The sequence below is a fragment of the Sceloporus undulatus genome, unplaced genomic scaffold (assembly GCF_019175285.1).
Source record: "Sceloporus undulatus isolate JIND9_A2432 ecotype Alabama unplaced genomic scaffold, SceUnd_v1.1 scaffold_38, whole genome shotgun sequence".
In the NCBI taxonomy this organism is placed as follows: domain Eukaryota; kingdom Metazoa; phylum Chordata; class Lepidosauria; order Squamata; family Phrynosomatidae; genus Sceloporus; species Sceloporus undulatus.
This window is the reverse complement of record NW_024802960.1, coordinates 23,182-30,620: the sequence shown is the minus strand read 5'-3', so window position 1 is coordinate 30,620 and position 7,439 is coordinate 23,182. Positions and strand designations below refer to the sequence as shown.

Genomic DNA, 7,439 nt, shown 5'->3' with positions numbered 1-7,439 from the left:
GCTTAGCATGGAAGTTGCAACACTTATAAACCTGTTGTATTGGCAGAGTATGTGTAGTGTTGGTGTATGTCAGCAGGTACCTGGGAAGGAGGTTGCTGTCTTAAGTTCCTATGTTGGGAGAAAGGCAGGATATAAGAAAATAACAACAACAAGAAGAACTTGCAAAACCATCTCTGAGTATTCCTTGCTTAAGCAAATGATATGAAATTCATGGGGTTGCTGTAAGTGGTCAGGTGACTTGAAGGCAGACACAAACACACCTGGGAAATTCAAGGCTGCCATTGACAAACTGTTCAGTTACCATCAGTCATTTAGTATATTTTCAGATGTTATAATTTCTGTGTTGAGCACTTCATTGTTGAAGTATAAATTGGTAATGCTTCTGGAATTGGTAACATTTGAACTAGCTCTTGGATGAACAACACTGAATTTCCTTTTTATAGCATTGAGCATATGTGTGAGTCAGACAACAGTTTCTCACAATAGCATCCCACAGGGCCTTTGTGAATACAGTTCTGTTGGACTCTTGCCATCCACTGGCCTCACATAACAGAACTTCTAACTCTGATGGGAATGGTAGAACCACATACAGGACCTGCTTTTAAGAAAAGCCTCTGTACAAAGCCAGCTTTGAAGTCTGACGTAAGTAGTGAGAAGCTAGACAATAGAGGCTTAAGGCGTTGTGTTCCTAGTTCTGTTTTCCAAATATGCCATTTTGGTATGTTTACACTTTAACAAACTCGGCAAATATGCAAAAAAGTACTTTGCAGAATTTATTCTGTTTCAAAACTGTATTTGTTTATTAGCAGATCAGGTGAGTGTGGTATCTGTTCTCTTCTATGATTATAGGTGTTTGATATGTAAAACATTTTTATTTTCTTAGAAGCATTGTTAGCAGTGGAAAAATGAGTAATTTTGTTAGGTACATTTTTAGGCTTTCCCCCCTCCTAGTAGAGGAAGAAAAGGACATTTAATCAAGGGTACGCTATATTTCAGAAGAAAGGACTAACAAAACCACCTGTGAGTGTTCCTTGCTTAAGAAAACCCTGTGAAATTCATAGGGCTGGCATTAGTTGACGGGCGACTTGAGGACACATCACATACACAACTGAAGTATTTCCCGATTGGCACACACTTAAAAAATATCAGACTTGCCAGAGAGGTAATTTTTGACTGTAGCAGCTTCATTAGTAAAGGTGTATTTCTTTTAAGTAGAGGAGAGTTCTTAGGAATCATCTTTCTTAAATGTGATAATCTTATTGTTGCTGGCAAGACCATGAGGTACTGTATGCTCTTGATTTCACTTTTTTCTCTTTACTTAACTCCATTGCCATCCAGATTATATTTATAGTTTGTGGCTTAATATATTTTTATTGATGTCTGTGTTCTTCATGTGAGTCCCAGTACGAGTAACTTTCAGTACCGTTCTTACAGATACTTACTCAGATATAAGCCCTTTTGATTTCATTGGGGTATATTTCTGAGAATTCAGAAGTTCATTGTGTTAAAATGGCAAAACCATAATACTCTTTAAGCTTTTCTCTTAGCTTGGAATATAAAGGCATTTAGTTTTTAATCCTATATTGCATCCCATTTTGAAAGGCAGAGTTTCTCCAGTTGTGTGTTAAGGAGGTCTTTTTAACCTCAGGTTATGTGTTCTGTTGATTTTGAGAAGTCAAATGCTCTTTCTTACTGTCAAAGATAACTTCAATGACAAATTATTTAGACAGTAAAGATTACTATATGATGAGAGGGAGTAAGTCAAAAGCCAAGGGCTTTATGTTCTTCCATGGGACAAATGAAGAGTAAAAGGCTCATATCTTATTCAGGCCTAAATAATTGTAACAATTATGCTGCACTTCCTACTGTACTCCACCTACTCTGCATCATAACTTCCTTTCTCACAGTTGTGGCTGAATGCCAGAGCAGCACAAACTGGACTGTCTGCAGTAACTGAAAAAGCAGAAACGTAGGCTGGCCGTCACCCAAAGATGTAGGTGAATACTATTTTTCTCCTTGTGTTAAGATTTGCCATAGTGCATTGAGCAACTAGCTATGAAATGTTACAGTATGTTAGTGTTTATTTTTAGTAGGTTGATTTCATTGTCACATACTTTGTTCTTTAAGCACAGTGAATATTCAGGCAAGCAAAAATTGAATAGTTGAATACTTGAAAAATTGGCATTGAAATGTGTGGGGAATTCTATTTTGCTTGATCTTTTGGAGAGTTAGGGACTATTGTTAGCCATGTTAAAGTTGGAAACTGTGTCTGTTCACTCAAAGGGAATACTGTATATCAAAAGATTAAAAACCTGCTACTGTAGAGAATGCTTTCTATCATTTAGAAAGTTGAAATTAGGTCAGCAAATATGATAAATATTTATGTTGTTGATTTCCTTGCAATCTGTGTGTGGAACACTTACATCTGTGTTTTCTGGGAATAGGTTAAAATGAATCAGATTGCAAAAAAGTTGTTTAAATGAGTTTCCTATTGGGTAAAGACGCTGAAACTGTTTGGCTGTTTCACATAGCTGCATAATTTCTGTAATTGCTAGGCTTTTATTGCTTGTCCCCTCCTCCCACTCAGCTTAAAATAACTACTGTTCTTTTCTGAAAAATATGAATGAATGAAGCCTTTCATGGCTTTTCAGAATTGGCCATGTGGTTCTTTCTAGAACATTATCTGTGAGGAAGAGTAGCTGTGTTGAAGTAAAGGTTGGTATTAATAGCGCAGAAGAAGTGGTTTTGCATGACACCAAGCCTGTTTATTGTGTCAGTATTTAATACATGCTACTTTGAGAGAGGTTTTCTTTAGACAGTGCTATAATCTTCAGAGGCTCTTTCAAAACAATGCATTTAAAATGTTCAGTGAGGGAGTTAATCTGAATACGGTATTTGGTTTACAGCACTGAAACTATTTTCCTTATTTTATATAGCACTAGCTCAGATTACTGAAGGATATAAATTGTGTGGGAAGAATGAAGTCATTCTAGTTTGGTTGTGGCAGCTTCACAGAAATCTTTTTCTTATTTTGTTGCTGTTGCGTGCCTTCAAGTGGTATCCATCTTAGTGCAAACCTATTGCAGGATTTTCTTGGCAAGATTTGCCATTGCAAATATGAGAGTCACACACTCAAGAGGCTGAGAGTGTGTGACTTAGCCAAGGTCACCCAGTGGGTTTCATGGTCAAGCATGGAATTGAATCTTGGTCTCTTGTGTCGTAGGCCAACACTCCAATTGGCATGGAAATGTGTGGATTGCCAGTGTCGTAGGCCAACACTCAAACCAACAAACCACTATGCCATGTAGGCTCTCTTTTTAGGATTGTCATTTTTTCCAAGGAAAAGTGTATCTCGTGTAATGTCTGATGAATATGTCTGTCTATGCTGCCTTACATGTGCTACACCTTTTGTGATGTGAACTTGAGGTTCTAATTTGTGAAGGGATGGTACTACGTCAGTTAAATATTCTTTCTCTGCACTACTTTCTCGTCATTTTGATACTCCTGTTTAAAAACAACATCAACCTTAAACTATGAGGTGGAATGGAAAGCAGCATCTAGTTTTCAGAATATTTTCTGAGCTGTCTGAAGGCAGGATAAAAGAAGTATTTTTATGTATTTCAGTATTTTGATTATCTGTTAAACTCTTCTTTGCACGAGCATGAAATATTAGGTTCATTCCCTTGCTCTTTTTTTTTTTTGTTATGCTGAAGAGATCTTCTTTGAATTACAATCTGATGTAAAGAAAGCCTTTTTATCTTTTATTGCATAAATGGAGTTGTTGAATTGGTTTTTCATCCAGAGATATGATTCTGGTCAAACAAGATGACTCAAAGGGAAGACTTTGAAAATTGCTCTAGATGAACATGTAATTAACATTCTCATTAATTAAAATATAAATGCATAAACTAGTGGATCACAAGTTTGCTCTGTTTGTACATATCTTCATGAAAATGAGAGTTGGATAAGCATTTGGGGACCCCCAATTGAAATCCCCATTCATTCATGAAGCTCATTGTAACCCTACTTACCTCACAGGATTGTATAGATCAGATGCTGAACAGAGAGAACTCTGTATGCCTCCATGAGCTCCTTGGAGTAAGAGCATATTAAAACTGTAGTGGATGTTATTATAGAGCTTTTAATCAGTACAAATTTATATTCCTTAAGTGGGAAAGCATAGTTACTCATTAGTGAGTTTATTGTCACCATCATGTAAATTGTTGAACGACTTTGAAATTAATTTGCACTTCATAAAGTGGAATGAGATTAGGTCTTGTGTTTTTGAAGTGGCAAAGGTATGACACAGAGCAAAAAACATGGCACTTCTAAAAAAAGTGAAAACATGCGAGAGGGCATTAGTTTCTATAGCAAAAAATTATGCAGCATTTTATTTTTAAAATTTATATCTCACCTTTCTCCCAGCACAGGACCCAAGGTAGCAAGTATGTATATCAGAAGGATACCAGGCAATGTTGTTAGAAAGCATAGAAATTTTTATGGAATTCTTTGTATATAATCCTTGGGCTGAGTAGTTCAAAGACGATTACGCTTAATATAGGATGTATAAGGTACACCTAACCGTGCTGTGCTCACCTGCTTTTCCTGTTGTGCCTTGTTGTGCAGCCCTAGGGTGTGTTAGAGAGCTATATTCAGCAGAGATGTGTAAGACATATAATAGCTATGTGGACATTCATTTGGTGAAAGGATGTAAAGATCAGAGAAGATATGGAATCAAACCGAATAACAAATAGTGATGAGAACAGAAGGAGTACACTTCATCCATAAAATTATACTGGAATAATATCCAGTTCTGCTGTTGTGAACTCCCTTCTCCCTGCTTGGCAATCAAGTTGCACTTGCATAAGAACAGCCATGTCAGGTGAGACTATATAGCCTACTGCTTTTTTATGTAGTGGTCAACCAGTTATCTCTGGGAAGCACACAAGCAGGACAGCATATTTCTGCTCAAGTTTCCCCTCAAATAATATTGAAAGGCAGTATCAGAAGCAGTGTATAACAGTTATAGAATCATAGAATCATAGAGTTGGAAGAGATCACAAAGACCATCCAGTCCAACCCCTGCCATGCAGGAAATCACAATCAAAGCATCCCCGACAGATAGCCATCCAGCCTCTGTTTAAAGACCTCCAAGGAGGGAGACTCCACCAGACTCCAAAGGAGTGTGTTCCACTGTTGAAATGTTGAGGTGGAATCTCTTTTCCTGTAGCTTGCATCCATTGTTCTGGGTCCTATTCTCTGGAGCAGCAGAAAACAAGCTTGTTCTGTCTTGAATATGACCTCCGTTCAAATATTTAAACAGGGCTATCATATCACCTCTTAACCTTCTATTCTCTAATCTATCCAGTGGGGCCAGTTTGAGAAAATAGTGTTGTGGAATTCCTGTTCATCCCCATCTCCATTAAGCTGTGGGTGCTGTAGGGTTTCATCTTATCTCCTTTTTTAATTAAAAATCGCTATGAAGGAGCTGGGAGTGGTCCCCAAACTGTGCCATCTAAGAGATTTTGGACTTCAGCTCCCAGAAGCCTCAGCCATGTTAGCCAGTAGTCTGGGATTCTGGGAGCTGAAGTATAAAAATCACTTAAAGCAGTTATTGAGGGTCCCAGGGGCCAGGCTAGTCTCCACATCTAGGAGAGCCTTTACCATCTCCGCCCCGACCCTCTGGAATTCTCTGACCAGTGAGCTCCGCTCGGCCACCTCCCTGGCCCAGTTTAAAAAGGGGCTTAAAACCTTCCTGTTCAGGTCTGCATTCCCTGAGACTTGCCCCAATTAGCTCTCTCTCCCCCCCCCCCAAGCCAACAGTGGCAAGTTGGTTTTGATTGTTTTTGATGTTGCTGCATTTTAACCTTAATGTATGTATATTGATGAATGTTTTATAATGTTTTATGATGTTGTACACCGCCCTGATTGCATAGAAGGGCAGTATAGAAATAAAATTTTTATTATTTATTATTATATTATTTAAAGAGAACAGTTTGAGGACCACTGTTCTAAAGCTTGGTTTCCAGTTTTCTAGTCGATTACAAACCATGGTTTGATGTGAGATCTGAATTACATTTTTACATACTGAAACATTTGATTTTAAAATGCCAAGTATATGGACAGTATGTGTGTATATAATAGAGAGAGAGAGAGAGAGAGAGAGAGAGAGCAAGTATTTGTTCTATAAGAAATTGTGGGAGCATGAAGGAAACTGTCTGTCTTAGAAATCCAACTGTGATTTATGTAACTCTTTAACATATTTCATTCATAGATCTTCAAGTGATATGTATGCTATAGTAGCAATAGCAAGTACATCTTTATACCACTTATCGGTGCACTTAAGCACTCCCTCAGCAGTTTACAAAGTGTAAGCTAATTGCCCCCAAAATCTGGGTACTCATTTTAGCGACCTCGGAACGATTCAAGCCTGGGTCAAGCTTGAGCCCTTTTGCTAGTATTGAACTTGCAACTTTATGGTTTGTGAGTGAGTAGCTGCAGTACAGGCATTTAACCACTGCGCCACCAGGGCTCCTACTAGTATAGTAAAGTATGCCACTTCAGTTAAAATAATTTAATACCGGAAGTCACAACTGTGGTTGCTATGACATTGAATCAAAATTCAAGGTAACTCCAGGAAACAAATAAAACAGGCAGTTATTTAGTTGTTGTCAGATTGTTGTTGGATGCAATTTATCTAGCCTTTAAGAGCACTGAAGACACCAGTTACTATTGAAATGGGCACTTCTGAATATTGAATATTTTACCATCCCTTCCCCCCATTGCTGTTAGTAATGCAGCCTGTGGATCTGCAATTGAAGAATCAGTTGTAATTTTTAAAGAGTGCTAAGTAAGACTATCACAACTTAGTTCTCCACATGTAAATTGAGATACTGTAGTTTAAACAGATTTCAAAAGGGGTTTCAGTGGAAACCGCTTTGGTATTGTAATGCAGTATATGAAAAATGACATAGGAAACGAATTCCTTTCAGACGAATTGAATAAGATTATGACATCATTTTTTAAGCTTCAAGGTTGTAGACTTTAGGACTTGAACAAAGTATATAGAGAATGTGTGAGACCTATTTTCTTGGAGGTTTCCAAGTTTTTTAAAAAATTAACTTGGGCGGGATACAAACCGCCGTTTTGCGGCGTTCCCCCGCCGGCGCCATTTGCTCCGCGAGGGAGCCGCAGCATCCAAACCGGCGGCTCCCGCGCGGAGCAAAAAAGAAGCTCCATTTCGGAGCTTCTTTCTGCGGCGCACGGATGACGTAGCGAAGCGCCAAGGGCGCATTCGCTACGTCATTAGCGCCGCGACACGTCTGGACGCTATGCGTCCAGTACGTAAAGATGGCGCCGGCCATGTAGAAGGGCCGGCGCCATCTTGTACGTATTGTATACGTACTAGGGTTAGGAAGGGGCGGTGCTTCCGCACCCCC

The 7,439-nt window shown here is 38.7% G+C and overlaps 1 protein-coding gene across 1 annotated transcript in view; it reads left to right on the top strand.

Annotated features, from left to right (window-relative positions):
* The first annotated feature begins 1,955 nt into the window (after positions 1 to 1,955).
* LOC121917661 (apoptosis-stimulating of p53 protein 2-like) overlaps positions 1,956 to 7,439 on the top strand; it is a 28,144-nt gene continuing 22,660 nt past the window's right edge. Inside the window, exon 1 of the mRNA XM_042443786.1 lies at positions 1,956 to 1,997. The gene's annotated coding sequence lies outside the window, so the exon portion shown is untranslated. The remainder of the gene's footprint in view (positions 1,998 to 7,439) is intronic.